This window comes from Mesoplodon bidens (genome assembly GCF_964165515.1).
Source record: "Mesoplodon bidens genome assembly, chromosome: 14".
In the NCBI taxonomy this organism is placed as follows: domain Eukaryota; kingdom Metazoa; phylum Chordata; class Mammalia; order Artiodactyla; family Ziphiidae; genus Mesoplodon; species Mesoplodon bidens.
Window position 1 is genome coordinate 53829751 of NC_138170.1, and position 18879 is coordinate 53848629.

At 38.6% G+C, this 18879-nt stretch overlaps 1 protein-coding gene across 1 annotated transcript in view; it reads right to left on the reverse strand.

Moving 5' to 3' along the window:
• The window catches only part of PLEKHH2 (pleckstrin homology, MyTH4 and FERM domain containing H2), a gene marked incomplete at its 3' end in the record, with an annotated part of 109803 nt that overhangs the window by 78572 nt on the left and 12352 nt on the right, over positions 1-18879 (reverse strand). The gene's annotated exons all lie outside the window — the stretch shown is intronic.

Below are 18879 nucleotides of genomic sequence, written 5' to 3' on the forward strand. Positions count from 1 at the left end.
AACTAACTGGCATGCACATGCCAACACCACATTCTTTCACTACTGACAATAAGCTAACAATCATAACCTCTGCAATGCAACTACATTGTGTTTTCAGGGGAACTTTTGCACTTGTGCAGCCTTAGCCTCAATTTTGAATATTTTTGAGATTGCCAGGAAAAACAGGAAAATTCACAAACATATTGCTGCTCTGTAAAATTTTGCTAGTAAAAAAAAAAGACTGACATACCTATTAGAATGGCCAAAATCCAGAACATTGACAACACCAAATGCTAGGAAGAATGTGGAGCAACAGGAACTCTCATTCATTGCTCATGGGTATAGCCACTTTGGAAGACATTTTTATGGTTTCTTATAAAATTAAACATACTCTTATCATACTATCCAGCAAGTGTGCTCCTTGGTATTTACACAAAGGAGTTGAAAACTTATGTTCACATAAAAACTTGCACACAGGGACATCCCTGGTGGTGCAGTGGTTAAGAATCCGCCTGCCAATGCAGGGGACACGGGTTCGACCCCTGGTCCAGTAATATCCCACATGCCACGGAGCAACTAAGCCCATGTGCCACAACTACTGAGCCTGTTCTCTAGAGCCCACGAGCCACAAATACTGAGCCCATGTGCCACAACTACTGAAGCCCATGCACCTAGAGCCTGTGCTCCACAACAAGAGAAGCCACCGCAATGAGAAGCCCGCGCACCACAATGAAGAGTAGTTCCCATTTGCCTCAACTAGAGAAAGCCCGCGTGCAGCAATGGAGACCCAATGCAGCCAAAAATAAATAATTAATTAATTTTAAAAATATCTTAAAAAAAAACTTGCACACAGATATTTATAGCAGTTTTATTCATAACTGCCAAAACTTGGAAGCCACCAAGATGGACTTCCTTCAGTAGATGACTGGATAAACTGTGGTATATCCAGACAATGAAATATTATTTAGGGCTAAAAGGAAATAAGCTATTAAGCGATGAAAAGGCATGGGGGAAACTTAAATACATATTATTAAGTGAAAGAAACCAATCTGAAAAGGCTACATAAGGTATGATTCCAACTATGTAACATTCTGGAAAACGATGGAGACAATAAAGAGATCAGTGGTTGCCAGGGATTGGGGTGGGGGAGGGATGAATAAAAAGAGCACAGAAGCTTTTTAGGGCTGTGGAAATGCTCTGTATGATACCATAATGATGGATACATGTCATTATACATTGTCCAAGCCCATGCAATGTACAACAGCAAGAGTGAAACTATGAACTTGGGGTGACAATGATGTGTCTATGTAGGGTCAACAATTTGTAACATGTACCATTCTGGTGGGGGATGCTAATAATAGGGAAGGCTACACATGTGTGGGGGCAGGGATTATATAAGAAATTTGTATCTTCCACCCAATTTTTCTGTGAACCCTAAGTTTCTCTAAAAAGACAAAGTTTTAATAATAATAATTTTTAGAAAGATTTAATAGTTTCTCAAGAGGACCACTCTGATCTGAATGTTTGTGTCCCCCCAAAATTCACATGTTGGAATCAGAGTGCCCAATGTAATGGTGATTAAATCCTGAGGGTGGACCGCTCATGAATGGGATTAGGGCTTTTATAATAGAGATCGCACAGAGCTCCTAGCCCCTTCTGCCAGGTGAAAGTACAAGAAGTCTGCAACTCAGAAGAGGGCCCTAACCTGATCTTGCTGGAATCCTGGTATCAGACTTCCAGCCTTCAGAACTGGGCGAAATAGATTTCTATTGTTTGCAAACTACAGAGTCTGTTGTATTTTGTTATAGCAACCCAAACAGACTAAGACAGAAAATTGGTACCGAGAGTGCAGTGCCTCTGTAACAAATATCTAAAAATGTGGAAGCAACTTTGGAACTGGGTAACAGATAGAGACTGGAAGAATTCTAAGGTGCATAGTAGAAAAAACCTATGTTGCCATGAACGAACCATTAAAAGCAATTCTGGTGAGAGCTCAGAAATAGAACAGGAAAGCTATAGAGAAAGCCTCAATCTTCTTGGAGAGTATACCTAAGGATTGTGAACAGAATGTTGGTAGAAATGACGGATGGTAAAGGCTCTTCTGTTAAGGTCTCAGACGGACATGAGGAACATGTTATTGGAAACTGGAGGAAAAGCGATCCTTGTTATAACGTGGTAAAGAGCTTTGCTGAACTGTGTTCATGTCCTAGTGTTTTGTGGAAAGGAGAACTTGTGAGTGATGAAATTGGATATATAGCTGAGGAAATTTCTAAGCCAAGTGTTTAAGGAGTGGCCTGGTTCTTTTTGAATGCTTATAGTAAAATGTGAAAAGAGAGAACGACTTAGAGATGGAATTGTTAACCAAAGAGGATGCAGAAATGGAAATTTTTTGGCCTATCCATATTGAAAGAAATGAGAAAGCCTGTTCCAGAGAGAACAGGGTGTAGCCAAGCCACCTTGTGATTAAGAGATTAGTATGGGTTTGAACCACAGACTGAATCAGCCACCCCAGCAGGAAAACAGTCCGTTTGAACTGAAGAAGAAGGAATGAGGAAGGCTGTTGGACTTAGATTTTACAGGACAGGACTATACGGCTGTGAACATGTGCTATTCTTCAAGACAAGGAAAGAAGGACCATAAACGTAATTCAGAGATCATCAAGGCTCCACAGCTAACATTGTTCTCAATGGTGAAAAGCTGAAAGCATTCCCTCTAAGATCAGGAACAAGGCAAGGATGTCCATTGTCACTACTTTTATTCAACATAGCTTTGGAAGTCCTAGCCATGACAATCAGAAAAGAAAAACAAATAAAAGGAATCCAAATTGGAAAAGAAGAAGTAAAACTTTCACTGTTTGCAGATGACACGATACTATACATAGAAAATCCTAAAGATGCTACCAGAAAACTACTAGAGCTCATCAATGAATTCGGTAAAGTTGCAGGATATAAAATTAATACACAGAAATCTCTTGCATTTGTAAACACTAACAATGAATGATCAGAAAGAGAAATCAAGGAAAATCACATCATAAAGAATAAAATACCTAGGAATAAACCTACCTAAGGAGACAAAAGAACTCTACTCTGAAAACTATAAGATGCTGATGAAAGAAATCAGAGATGACACAAACAGATGGAAGGATATACCATGTTCTTGGATTAGAAGAATCAATATTGTCAAAATAACCATACTACCCAAAGCAATCTACAGATTCAATGTAATCCCTATCAAATTACCAACAGCATTTTTCACAAAACTAGAACAAAAAATTCTAAAATTTATATAGAAACACAAAAAAACCCTGAATAGCCAAAGCAATCCTGAGAAAGAAAAACAGAGCTGAAGGAATCACACTCCCTGACTTCAGACTACACTACAAGGCTACAGTAATCAAAACAGTATGGTACTGGCACAAAAACAGACACACAGATCAATGGGACAGGACAGAAAGCCCAGAAATGAACTCACGCAACTATGGTCAATTAATCTCTGACAAAGGAAGCAACAGTGTACAATGGAGAAAAAAACAGTCTCTTCAACAAGTGGTGCTGGGAAAACTGGACAGCTACATGTAAAAAATGAAATTAGAACACTCTCTAACACCATACACAAAAGTAAACTCAATGAGCCACAACTACTGACCCTGCACTCTAGAGCCTGCGAGCCACAACTACTGAGCCCGCATGCCAAAACAACTGAAGCCCACATGCCTAGAGCCTGTGCTCTGCAACAAGAGAAGCCACCGCAATGAGAAGCCCACACACCGCAACAAAGAGTAGCCCCCTCTCTCCGCAACTAGAGAAAGCCCAAGTGCAGCAATGAAGACCCAAAGCAGCCAAAAATAAATAAATTAATTAATTATTTAAAAAGAAAAAGGAAACTCAAAATGGATCAAAGACCTAAATATAAGGCCAGACACTATAAAACTCTTAGAGGAAAACACAGGCAGAACACTTTTTGACATTAATAGCAGAAATATCTTTTTTGATCCACCTCCTACAGTAATGAAAATAAAAAAAAAATAGGGGCTTCCCTGGTGGCTCAGTGGTTAAGAACCCACCTGCCAATGGAGGGGACACAGTTTCAAGCCCTGGTCCAGGAAGATCCCACATGCTGCGGAGCAACTAAGTCTGTGTGCCACAACTACTGAGCCTGTGCTCTAGAGCCCGTGAGCCACAACTACTGAGCCCGTGCACCACAACTACTGAAGCCTGCACACTTAGAGCCCATGCTCTGCAACAAGAGAAGCCACTGCAGTGAGAAGCCCGCACACCACAACAAAGAGTAGCCCCCACTCGCTGCAACTAGAGAAGCTCGCACAAAGCAACGAAGACCCAACACAGTCAAAAATAAATAAAATAAATTCAAAAAATAAAATAAACAAATGGGACCTAAGTAAACTTAAAAGCTTCTGCACAGCAAAGGAAACCATAAACAAAATGAAAAGACAACCCACAGAATGGGAAAAAATATTTGCAAAGGAAGCAACTGACAAGGAATTAATCTCCAAAATATACAAACAGCTCATGCAGCTCTATGTCAAAAAATGAACACCACAATCAAAAAATGGGCAGAAGATCTAAATAGACATTTCTCCAAAGAAGACATACAGATGGCCAAAAAGCACATGAAAAGATGCTCAACATCACTTATCATCAGAGAAATGCAAATCAAAACTACAATGAGGTATCACCTCACACAGGTCAGAACGGCAACCATCATAAAGTCTACAAACAATAAATGCTGGAGAGGGTGTGGAGAAAAGGGAACCCTCTTGCACTGTTGGTAGGAATGTAAATTGATATAACCACTATGGAGAAGAGTATGGAGGTTCCTTAAAAAACTAAAAATAGAACTACCATATGATCCAGCAATCCCACTATTGGGCATACATCTGGAGAAACACCATAATCCAAAAGGATACGTGCACCCCAATGTTCATTGCAGCACTGTTTACAATAGCCAAGAAATACATGGAAGCAACCTAAGTGTCCATCAACCGAGGAATGGATAAAGAAGATGTGGTACATACAATGGAATATTACCCAGCCATAAAAAGAATGAAATAATGCCATTTGCAGCAACATGGATGGACCTAGAGATTATCATACTAAGTGAAGTAAGTCAGAGAAAGACAAATATCATATGATATTGCTTATATGTGGAATCTAAAAAAAGGTACAAATGAACTAATTTACAAAGTATAAAGAGTCACAGATGTAGAAAACAAACTTATGGTTACCGGGGAGGAAGGGGGAGAGGGATAAACTGGGAGATTGGGATTGACATATACACACTACTATATATAAAACAGATAATTAATAAGGACCTATTGTATAGCACAGGGAACCTACTCAGTACTCTGTAATGACCTATATGGGAAAAGAATCTAAAAAAGAGTGGATATATGTATATATATAACTGATTCACTTTGCTGTACAGCAGAAACTAACACAGCATTATAAATCAACTATACTCCAATAAAAATTTTTTTAAAAAAAGAGAGAGAGAGATCATTAGGGCTGCCTCCTCAGTTTCAAAAAGTGGTAGATGGGTGGGGTTATTGCCTGGGTTTCAACAGGCCAGATGACCGACCTCTGCCTAAATCAAAGTGGTACTGCCCAAAGCTATGGGGGCTCTATCCTGCCCAGCAGAGCCACGGGGGCATGGCTACCTCCACCTAGATTTAGAAAGATGAAGCAACCTGGAGCCATGGGTCCACAACCCAAGCAGAGGGTCACTTGAGGGCAAGGTCGCTGAAGGAAGCCACTACTAGGGCAGTGCCAGTGAAGCCATCAGGCCACCCTTGGGGCCCCAGACTGGTAGAACCACCAGCATGCAATTGCAACCCATGAGAGATGCTGTGTGGCTACACCCAATAAAGCCATGGGAGGTGAGCATATCCCAGTATGTCCAGAGGGTGAGACCACCCCCACACCATGCCTCAGGTGGGTCTGGAAGGTAAGACCTCTGCCCCACAGAGCAGAACATCTAATTAAAGAAGATTGTTCTCAAGTTTTAAGATTTAATGTTGTTTGTCTTCTGGGGTTTTGGACTTGCTTGGAATCTGTTACCCTTCTTTCTCTCCTATTTCTCCCTTTTGGAATGAAATGTCTGTTCTATACCTGTCCCATCATTGTATTTTGGAGGCACATAATTTGTTTGATTTCACAGGATCACGGCTAGGGGGAATTTTCTTAGAATGAAGCATACCTTGAGTCTCACCCATATCTGATTAAGATGGTATTTAGAATTAGGAGTTTAACAGATGCACACTACTATGTATAAAACAGATAAAAAAAACAAGGACCCACTGGATAGCACAGGGAACTATATTCAATATCTTGTAATAACCTATAGTGGAAAAGAATCTGAAAAAGAATATATATATATGTGTGTGTGTGTGTGTGTGTGTGTGTGTGTGTGTGTGTGTGCATATATATATATATATATATATATATATATATATGAATCACTTTGCTGTAACACCTGAAATTAGCACAACATTGTAAATCAACTATACTTCAATTTTAAAAAAATATGGTATTTATATGAAATTTTATTCTTTAGACTTTTCTGTTTGTGTCCCCCCAGTTTCACATGTTGAAATTCTAACACTCAAAATGATGGTGTTAAAAGGTGGGACCTTTGGAAGGTCACTAGGTCATGAGAGCGGGGCCCTCACAAATGAGACTAGTGCCCTAGATCCCACAGAGCTCCCTGAGTCCTTCTGCCGAGTGAGGATATAATGATAAGTCTGCAACCCAGGAAAGTACCCTCACCCAATGTTGCTGGTGCCCTGATCTCAGATTTCCAGCCTCCAGAACTGTGAGAAATAAATTTCCGTTGTTTATGAGCACACAGTTTGTGACATTTTGTTATAGCAGCCTGAATGGACTAAGACAAGGACTATACAAATATCTTGTCAGATTTCTCTTTCTGAAGTGTTTGATTTTTAGTGATAACAGTGAGGGCAGAAGCCTTGTCTGTCTGCCTCACTGTTACACACCCTAATACAGCTCTTTATACATAATAGGTATTCAATATATTATAAATTATTGAATGAAATGACATCTGTAAAGCACTATGCCTGTATGAAGGATAGCAGCATTATTTCAAATAACTTTTTTCTGTTCCTATGGCATTTACTTTCTACCTTGTACTATTTTCACAACTATACTGTAAGTTGCTTGAAGACATATTTCATGTGTGAGTACCCTTTATATCCTCCGTAACACCATATCTTTGCACATACCATTCACTCAGTAAAATTCTAAAAGTTTGCCAGCAAGAAATAACCTTACAAAAAATGATTTTTCCATTATAAAAAGCATTACACACACACAGCATTTCACAGGACTTGGTATATAAGGTTACAAATAAACTGAATTTGCTGGACGTGAAAATTATATGGACATGCCTTTGAATACAGTGAGTTAATTAAAAGCATATGTCCAAAAAGTATTTTTGCTTTTTTAATTTAAAAGGGGTAGTCCTTGAAATATTAATATAGGGAAAAGTGGAAAGAGCACTGAACTTGGAGGCAGGAAGGCCTAAATCAGAATCCAGATTTCACTACTTATAAGCTGTGTAATGATGGGTAAGACATTTACCTTCCTGAGTCTGCATTCCTTACCTGTAAAGTGAGATAACACTTATCTCATACTATTTATGTGATGATTAAACAGGAAAGTGTCCAGCATAGTATCTAATACTTAATGGGTGTTCAATGAATATTTATACAGAAAAATTTAAAGCTGTGTATTTCTACCACATGTATTACTTTTATGAATAACTTTAAGTTAGCAAGGTTTAGTTGAAAATGAACTAACTATAGATTTAAGACACTGGGTTCTAGTTCTAAGTCTACTATTTACCAACAATTTGGCATTGGGCTCTAAAATTCTTCTCAATTCCCTGTTAAAATAGGGATAATATAACCTATTCTACCTACCTGACAGGAAGTTATGAGGATAAAAAACAAAAAAAATGTAAAAGTGATGTGAAAGAGCTGTTGGTGTTTCATTAATTAGAAATACGTGGTAGGGGGCTTCCCTGGTGGCGCAGTGGTTGAGAGTCCGCCTGCCGATGCAGGGGACATGGGTTCGTGCCCCAGTGTGGGAAGATCCCACATGCCGTGGAGCGGCTGGGCCTGTGAGCCATGGCCGCTGAGCCTGCGCGTCCGGAGCCTGTGCTCCGCAGCGGGAGAGGCCACGACAGTGAGAGGCCCGCGTACCGCAAAAAAAAAAAAAAAAAAAAAGAAATACGTGGTGGCAGTTGTGGTGTTATAATTTGAATGATAAAAATAAAAGCCATGAATGTCCCAAAACGGGATTGTCTAAATATTTAAAGAGATACCATATATTCATTAAAAATATACATAGATGGGTTAAATAATAATATTGAGGCTTTGCTTCAACATAACATAGGAGAGGAGAAGTAGGTCAGGGTATAAGTGAAACAGGATTGGTCCCGATTTAATAACCATTAAAGCTGGGTGGGGCTTCCCTGGTGGCGCAGTGGTTGGGAGTCCGCCTGCTGATGCAGGGGACACGGGTTCGTGCCCCGGTCCGGGAGGATCCCACATGCCGTGGAGCGGCTGGGCCCGTGAGCCATGGCCACTGAGCCTGCGCGTCTGGAGCTTGTGCTCCGCAACGGGAGAGGCCACAGCAGTGAGAGGCCCGCGTACTGCAAAAAAAAAAAAAAAAAAAAAAAAAGCTGGGTGATGTGTACCTGGGATCCATTATAATATTCTGCTCACTTTTATATGTTTGAAAACTTTAATAAAAAGTTTTTAAAAATATGTAAATGACATATTGAAAGATACAGGTAAATGAAATGTAGTGTAATTAAATAATATATGTAAATATATGCTAGTTAAGAGGTCATTAGTGACTTTTGTGAGTTCAGCTGTAATGTGAGGAAGCAAGGACACAAGTTGGAATGGAAGAGTCTGAGTGAATTAAAGTGACTGATTAGGGTTAGACAGCCACCTAAAATGGCCACCATCAATTCCTTTCCTGCCTGTAAGTACATGTCACTTCTCTCACTGAAAGGTGAGGTCTCCTGTCCCTTCTCTTGACTCTGTGATGGCTTTGTGACCTGCCTTAACACATAGAATGCAGTGCAAGTGACATCGTGCCATTTTGGGTCTAGCCTTTAAAACATATTTATACTTATATTTTTTCTTTTTATGAAAACACAGTTATATATATTACAAATTAAAAGTCTGCTGCTGTTGCAAAGCCATGGCAGACTAAGGAGTTGTTGAGGGCTAAATTATTCTCCAAGGTGAAAGATTTCCTTCAGTTGTATTAATATATCTACCCAAAATGTGATTCCATCACACCCTATCCCAACGTATCCCTACACCACCTCAGGCTTTCAAAGTAGGCAGTTTCATGATTATGTTGGAAAAACCACTAGTTCTCTTTAGGAAAGACGGGGCAATTGAAGTCTTTCTGGTTGCCTGACATTCTCCCATTTTATGGCTTATACTGGACTTACACATTTAACATCGTCTAGCATCTTCAATGCTAAATAATTACCTAAATTCCAAGAGCTTGACTGAAAGCTTAAATTGAAGGTACTATTTTTTAAGTTCTAGAAAATGCTCATTCTCTAAAGAGTGCTCTCTAAAGAAAAACCAGTGCTGGCCATCCTAACAGTTTCAGCAGTTCCTGTTTTGATGCTGAGCTCTCCATTGCTATTTGTTTCCATCCTTTCCTTCACCAACCCCCTACCACAATGCCACCTTATATAGAGTTTTTTTTTTTTTTGTAATTATCACCAACTCCCTAATGTTTCCTTGATACATTCGGTTTCAAGTTTTATTGTTACAATATAAAGTATTTTTGCTGGCCTTAAAAAAAAAAGAGTTAAGTACAATCACTTAAAAGAACAGAAATTCAGTCCATAGCTTCCAAAGCATCAGAGAGGAAAAAAAGCATGGGAACAGGGAGGTAATGAAAACTTCATCAATATGATACATAGAAATAATACATTTATTGTGATTTCAGATACATTTAAAGAGGCCATATGTTAGGTGATAAAATCAGTCTTAATAAATTTAAGAGGGTTGAAATCACATCAAGCATCTTTTCTGACCACAATAATATGAAAACAGAAATTGATTACATGAAAACTGAAAAAATTCACAAATATGTGGAGATTAAACAACATGCTACTGAAAACCACATGGGCCAAAGAAAAAAATCAAAAGAGAAATAAAAAAATACCTGGAGTAAATGAAAATGGACATGTAACACACCAAAATCCATGGGATGCCGTAAAAGCAATTCTATGAGGGATGTTCACAGCAATAAATGTCTACTTCAAGAAACAAGAAAAGTCTCAAATAAACAACCTACACCTCAAGGAACTAGATAAAGAGGAACAAACAAAGTCCAAAGTTAATAAAAGGAAAGAGATAAAGATTAGAGGAGAAATAAATTGGAGACTAAAAAGACAGTAGAAAAGATCAATACACCTAAGAGTTGATTCTTTGAAAAGATAAAGAAAACTGACAAACCTATAGCTAGACTCACCAAGAAAACAAGAGAGAGGACTCAAATAAATAAAATCAGAAATGAAAGAGGAGATAATACCACTGATACCACAGAAATAAAAAGAATCATAAGAGACTACTATGAAAAATTACATGCCAAAAAATAGAGCAACCTAGAAGAAATGGATAAATTTGTAGAAACATACAGCCTACAAAAACTGAATTATGATGAAAAAGAAAATCTGAACAGATGGATTACTAGTAAGGAGACTGAATCAGTAATCAAAACTCTCCCAACAAACAAAAGTCCAGGACCAGATGGCTTCACTGGTGAATTCTACCAAGCATTCAAAGAATTAATACCAATCCTTCTCAAACTCTTAAAAAACAGAAGAGGAAGGAACTCTTCCAAACTCATTTTACAAGGCCAGCATTATCCTGATACCAAAACCAATCAAGGATGTCACAAGAAAAGAAAATTATAGGCCAATGTCCCTGATGAACACAGATGCAAAAATCCTCAACAAAATATTAACAAACCAAATTCAACAATACATTAAAAGGATCATACACTACGATCAAGTGGGATTTATTCTAGGGATGTGTGGATGATTCAACATCCACAAATCAGTCCATGTGATACACCACATTAACAAAATGAAGGATAAAAATCATATGATCATGGGACTTCCCTGGTGGCGCAGTGGTTGGGAGTCTGCCTGCCAATGCGGGGGACACGGGTTCGAGTGCTAGTCCGGGAAGATCCCACGTGCTGCGGAACAACTAAGCCCGTGTACCATAACTACTGAGCCTGCGCTCTAGACCCACGAGCCACAACTACTGAGCCCGTGCTCCACAATAGGAGAAGCCACCGCAGTGAAGAGCACGTGCACTGCAACGAGGAGTGACCCCCGCTTGCTGCAGCTAGAAAGAGCCTGCATGCAGCAACGAAGATCCAACACAGCCAGAAATAAATAAATAAAAATAAATAAGTTAAAAAAATATATAACCCAGTAATTTCCAAAATATACACAGCTCATACAATTTAATATCAAAAAAAAATGAACAACCCAATCAAAAAATGGGCAGAGACCTAAATAGGTATTTCTCCAAGGGAGACATACAGATGGCCAACAGGCACATGAAAAGATGCTCAACACTGCTAATTATTAGAGAAATGCAAATCAAAACCACAATGAGTTATCACCAGTCAGAACGGCTATCATCAAAAACCCTACAAATAAATGCTGGAGAGGGTGTAGAGAAGAGGGAACCCTCCTACACTGTTCTTGGGAATGTAAATTGGTGTAACCACTATGGAAAACACTATGGAGGTTCCTTAAAAAACTAAAAATAGAGCTACCATATGATCCAGCAATCCCACTCCTGGACATATATCTGGAAAAGATGAAAACTCCAATCTGAAAAGATACATGTACCCCAATGTTCACTGAAGCACTATTTACAATAGCCAAGATATGGAAGCAACCTAAGTGTTCATCAACAGATGAATGGATAAAGAAGATGTGGGGTGTGTGTGTGTGTGTGTGTGTGTAATGTATATATATACACACACACACACATATATATATATATAGGAACATTACTCAGCCATAAAAAAAGAATGAAATATTGCCATTTGCAGCAATATGGATGGAGCTAGAGATTATCACACTAAGTGAAGTCAGAGAAAGACAAATATTATGATATCACTTATATGTGGAATCTAAAAAATAATACAAATGAATCTATTTACAAAACAAAAACAGACACACAGACATAGAAAACAAGCTTATGGTTACCAAAGGGGAAAGGGAATGGGGGGGGGAGATAAATCAGGACTATGGGATTAACAGATAGACACTACTATATATAAAATAGATAAGCAACAAGGATTTACTGTATGACACAGCGAACAATATTCAATATTCAATATTTGTAATAACCTATAATGGAAAAGAATCTGAAAAAGAATATATATGTATATATTCTGTATATACACACAGACACACACATATATATAACAGAAGCACTTTGCTGTACACCTGAAACTAACACAATATTGTAAATCAACTATACTTCAAAACAAAACAAAAAAAACCCCAAAGTATATAACCCAGAAGGCTTGATTCTTTTTGATATACTCTGAAAACACAAAATAAATTATTTTGTTTAGAAAGTGATTTCCATGGAAACATCCTATTAAGAAGATCTCCTCCCAAAGACTAAGTCCATCTATTTCACAATTTGATTTAATTTTTGTTTTTTTTATGTTGATCAAAGCCATAAATACACATTGTGTCAACCAGTTTCATAAGATTTTTTAATAAAATAATTGTACTCTTTTGGTCAATGCTCTTATTATTTCCTTAAGTGTTCTAAATAACATGCTTCTACTTCTGTTGACTTCTTCAGTTTAGTGACTTCCTACTTCCTTCCTTCATGGAGAATGAAGATATAGCTCTTTGATCTCCTTGCCATCAACACAGGTACACTCCCATTCTTCCAATATGTTTATATCTTACCTTTGGTTAAATCGCTGTTCTTCATTAGTATTATTGTGACTATGTATGATAGTCAAAGAGGAACCATGTAGTAGACTATGGTTACTTTTTCCTTTGCTACATAACTTTTTTCCCTAAAGTGTCTTGTTCTTTTATTTACTTAGCTTTCTATGAACTTAATAGTTCAACTCCAAATTCACACCACTGTCTAAATCATCTCTCAAGATGCTCATTCACATCTAATTTTCCACCAATTTCATCTTTCTGAAGCTGCTCCTAAAGCCTCTGACCTGTGTCAATACAGACTGGCTCCTCTTTCTGCCTGGGCACTGCTGTCTTCTTGGGAAGGCCCTTCAACTTCCTCCCACATTGAATCTCCTATTTACTATATCTTATGCCTTCCTCTTTTTTGGTTTACTTCTTCCTTTTAATGGAGCATATCCTTCCGGAGATTCCTCAGAAAGGTTACCAGACCCTGAATGTCTTAAAAATCTCTTTATTTTACCTTCAGATAAAATTCATAACTGGCCTCAGTACAGAATTCTGAGTTTGATGTCACTTTCCTTCAGAATTTTCAATGCATTTTTTCATTATCTCCTAATTTCTAGCATTGCTTTTGAGAAGTCCAAGCCATTCTAATTCCTGATCCTTTGTATGTGACATGTTTTTTCTCTTGGAAAGCTTGCAGAATCTTTTCTTTGGTCTATATATTCTGAACTTTCATGAGGATGTGCCTTGGGGTGGAACTATTTTTATCTGTTGTGCAAGGCACTTGGTAGACCCGCTCAGTCTGGAATCTTGCATCATTCAATCCTGGGAAACCTCCGTTCATCATTTCACTGATATTCTCCCCTCTAGATTTCCTTTTATCCAGAGCTTGGATATAGTGGACTGGTCCTCTAAATTTCTCTTTTCTCTCCTGTGTTCCATCTCTTCAACATCTTTCTCTACTTCCCAGGAACTTACCTTAAGTTTATATCCCAAACTCTTTATTAAATTGACTATTTCTTCTATCATGATTTTAATTTTTCGAGGGTTCTTTTTATTTCCTGAATATTCCTTGTTTCATGGATGCAATACCTTTTCTCTCTGGGAATATTAAATGATAGGATTTTATTTGTTTTGTTTCTTTTTTCCCTGCATAGGCGGTATTAGTTTTTTCTGATTGGTTGTTCTCTATCTTCCGTGTTAGAGGCCTTCATCAGATGTCTGGTCATTCATGAGATGCCCACTGATGTTTAAAGGTAAGGAACTAAAAAGCTGACTAGAAGCTTTTACACATATATGGAGCTTGCTGATCATGAACTTTAATATTAGGTGATCTGGCTAGACTTTCTGTTGGAGAACCACTGATGTCAGCATTATTACCTCTTTCCACCTGGGCTGACAAGATTACCCAGAGACTTTCAAACTCCTCCTGTAGAATTGGCTGTCAGCATTTTAGGAACCATGTAGGAGAAGAAGGCTGGGAGTGGGAGGACAAGTTCACCATTAAATATACATATTTCACTTAATTCTCTTGTTTTTGGTGAAGCAGAGTGACAGAAACCACAGCCTAGAATAAGGATTGGAGGGTCCTGAACTTCTCCCCTGGGAGCTGAATGCCCTGCACAGCCCTGTAACGACCTACAGGGGGAAGTGAGTGTGGGGCTGGGAATAGTGGGTATTAATGGAAAACACGTGGTCCTTAGAGTCAACTAACTCCCTGAAACCTTCTCACTTATCCCCGTGTGCCAAATGTGCAGCAGCTAAGCATTTACTTCCTGTTAAAAAACTGAAATGTTCTTCTCTTATAATGCTGAATAAATTACTTGGAGGGCTCTAGTCCAACAACTGTGGCATTTATGGGCTCATGGTGTAATAAGCAGTCTCCCACCCACTCATTCTAAAGCAAACATTGACAGTTGACCAGCACTGACTATTTATACACAATTGTTGGTCAGCTTTTCGGATATCTCATTCTTAAATATAAATGGACCACCAAACAGCATCAGACATTTGAGAAAAGCTTGCAACCTGAAAACAAACAAACAAACAGACAAACATAAAAGTGGAAAATAATCTCAGAGGAAAGAAAAATAATTCAGGGAAGAGAACTTTTAAAAAATTAGAATTAGTGTTCAGGAACCAGGAATTTTCAATACATTATTTCACAGTCACGTCATAAGACAGAAATCATTATTCCCATTATAAAGATTGGGAAATTGGTGTGTCGAATGAGTATGCCTTGTGTAAGCTAATGCTCCCAGCCAGTGACATGGCTGGGATGTGAGTCTTCACGTTCAGATTCCCTACTGCTCTTTTAGTTGAACCACAGCAGCTTTGGTATTTATAAACTCCACACACAGTGTATAGTTCTACAGAACCATATGAAGATCTGTCCCAAATATGTGAAACCACAAAATCTTTGCTTGGAAAGCATTTGTCTTTATTTTTGTCCCTTGCATGCTATTCTTTTGGCCTAGGAATCTTTCATTGGTAACTTAAAATCATTAACATTCGTAATAGGAACAACTTTAAGTTGCATGTTCTCAAGAAACCTATTGCAGAAGGAAACACAGGGACAGAGGTATGACCAAGAGAGGCTAAATTTAGAATTTGAGATTCTAACCAAATTCTACCTAAGTAGTCTCTCCCCAGATTTGGGGTTTATTATTTACTTATGTAACATTGGTTGTGGCAGGGGTCACGAATACCCCATAACAGAAACTCAATAAATGTGTGTTGAACAAATAAAAGAAAGGAAAAAATAATGAATGAATGGATGAAGGTTTCAACTCTTTCCAAATAATTATTTAAAAGCAAAGATACATTTTGATAAAACAAAATCACTAAATTTTCACAATCTATGTTAAACATCATAAATACCAAACATTTCACACTGCGTAAATGTAAATACACATTAAGTATATCCAATAAAGTTTAGAACACTTTAAAATCAGTTTAGGGACTTCCCTGGTGGCACAGTGGTTAAGAATCTGCCTGCCAATGCAGGGGCCACGGGTTCAATCCCTGGTCCAGGAAGATTCCACATGCTGCAGAGCAACTAAGCCCGTGTGCCACAACTACTAAGCCTGCACTCTAGAGCCTGCGAGCCACAACTACTGAGCCCACGCGCCTAGAGCCTGCACTCTGCAACAAGAGAAGCCACCGCAATGAGAAGCCCGCACACCACAACAAAAGAGTAACCGCTGCTCACCGCCAACGAGAAAGTCCATGCACAGCAACAAAAACCCAACGCGGCCAAAAATAAATTAATAAAAAAAATCAGTTTAAACATAAGCATAGGATGAAAAGCAATACTTTGTTTTTCGAGTGATTGTTTTTATAATCATTCAAACTGGGCAATAACTTTGCAAAATACTAAAAATGAAAAAAAAAGCAATGCAGGAAATACCCATGTAAGTTTTTACTCTCACAATGTAGACTGCAATGTAAAGCTTGGGTCAATTCCACAGCCAATCCATACTAAGTCAGCAAAAGAAACCTGAAATGATCCATATCAGGCTTTGGACAAAAATAAGTCTTTATGAACAGGCCACTAATACAATAATAAAATGAAGAAGCAAATTCTAAGCCTGGTGCTTTGATTTACCACAGTGAAAGTGCCCTCTGTAGCCATTGTGAACACAGCAGCAAGTGGCAGAGGGAAAACTGCCACTGGTCCAGATTTTACACACACACACACACACACACATAACACCACCATACGTAACACTCAGTGATCTCATTGTTCCATGCATTATATACAGATAAACTTATTTAATGAATTGGTTACTACAGGCAGAATACTTTAGAACCTTCAAACTCATTGATGTGGACAGAAATTCCTCATTAAGTATCTCTCTTCTTGATTTTTCCCCATAGAACCCATGAAAGACGCTATCACCATTTAAAAATTTTGTTATTAAAAATAATATCCTCAGTCAATAGCCCAAAAATGAAATTTAAATTAGCCTGAAAAATCTCATTATTAGTATATGTATAATTTTCACTGGGCACTGTGAAATATTAGGTGGGGCAAAAGAGTAACAGGGCATGTGCGGTTTAAATAGGGCAATCACGGTGGTGACTGGACCGTTACATGAAAGCAAATACAATGCTATCCAGATACTCCTTATTCCTAGACGAGAATCCTAGACCACCTCAGGGGAATCATATTCACAAGAGGAAGGTTAAGTGGCAGGAACTGCCAGACAGAAATGCTGTATCAGGTAAAGGCAGCATTAGGTTATGTGGTCCATGCTGATGCCCAAAGGGAAAATTCATATTTTTCACCTTTTCCTTTTCACTGAAAATCTAACCCATAGGAAATAACATTCACTTCAACTGAAAAAGAAGCTTTCCCTTTCCCTCCCTGACTCCGAAAATGAACTAGTAATACTGTAAAGTAGGAAAATTACTTAAATCTCAGCTTCCCTAAAGAGTTTATGTTTGGCATACTAGAGATATTTCCAACACCATTCCTTAAATTCCTCTAAAGACCTCTCCCACTTACAGCAGGACTTGCCCAAGACTTCAATAAGGCCTTTTTCTTCACAAGTTCCAATATTCGAAGTTACTTGGAAATTGTAATGGAAAAAACAAACAGGTGAAAAAAATAGTTTTAAAAAAATCCCATCAGGTAAGATGCTTCTCTGGGGGTAAGGGTCTGCCATCTTCTCTATCGGCTGGCTTTCTGAATATAGTCATTTTTCCTCACCCCAACTCCTCTCTCAATTATTGGCCTGTCGTACGGCAAGCAGTACGAGCTTAGACTTGCTAAGAAATTTTGGCGAGCCTGTGCCCCTGCTCTGTGCCCCCTGCTGCTCGTGGCCAGCCGGCCCCAGTTGTGGAATTTTCAGGTAAGGCCCTAACAGCTTCCAGGACCTCTTGTCCTGAGGATCTGCCCTACAAATTCCCTGAAGCAGCATCGGCTGCCCCAGCGCTTGGCAGTTGGGGCAAAGGAATCGACCTTTGGGAGCCAACGGGCTCGGTACAGTAGGAAATCAGTCAGAGAGAAGTGCTGCTGGTGAAGAAAACTTAAGCCCACGAAAGCCTATATCAAGGAATTCCTTACCCTGTTGTGCACATGCCACACTGTGGTTCCCGAGAGAGATGGAAATAATATAAGCTACCAGGCCTCCTCCCCAGGTGAAGCAGCTTTAGTGAAAGGAGCAAGTCAACTTGGCTTTGTTTTCACTACAACAACGCGGTACTCTGTCACCATAGAAGCTATGGGAGAGGAATTCACATTTGAAATTCTTAACGTCCTGGAATTTTCTAGGATTCAGTGATTTATGAGAGACTTTCAGAAGATTCTCTCTTTGTGGAGGAGACTTTAGCCCATCTGGAATGTTTTGCCAAAAACGAGGTTCCTGCTACTTGGAGCCACAGCCATTGAAGATCTCCTTCAAGCACGTGTTCCAGAAAGGATGACAAATTTACTGAAAGCAAACATAAGAATATGGATCTTGACAGGAGATATACAAGAAACTGCAATTAACATAGGTAATAGACACAAAGAATGTTTTTTTTAAAAAAATATGGTTGTACGTGTCTCCTAAATATGCCCTAGAGTTTAGAGTGTATGGTTGAGTTTCCCTCAGTAATTGCTTTATATGCCTTCAGGAAAATGTAGTGCAATGAAACCTTGCCGTCATATAGCAGAGAATTTGAACAAACTAAGCAAAGCAAACTCTTATCTTTCCTTCACATTCTTGAAACATAGAATGCAGAATGCCCACATGAATAATATGTAATTTCTTGTCCTTTTCCTCTGATGCTTGAAGTTATCTTATGACATTTCCCCCCCAATGATGTATATACGTATGCTTGAATTATATATGTCTAAAAAAAAAAAAAAAAAAATCCCATGTATTCTCCTAATTCATCTCCAAAAATATA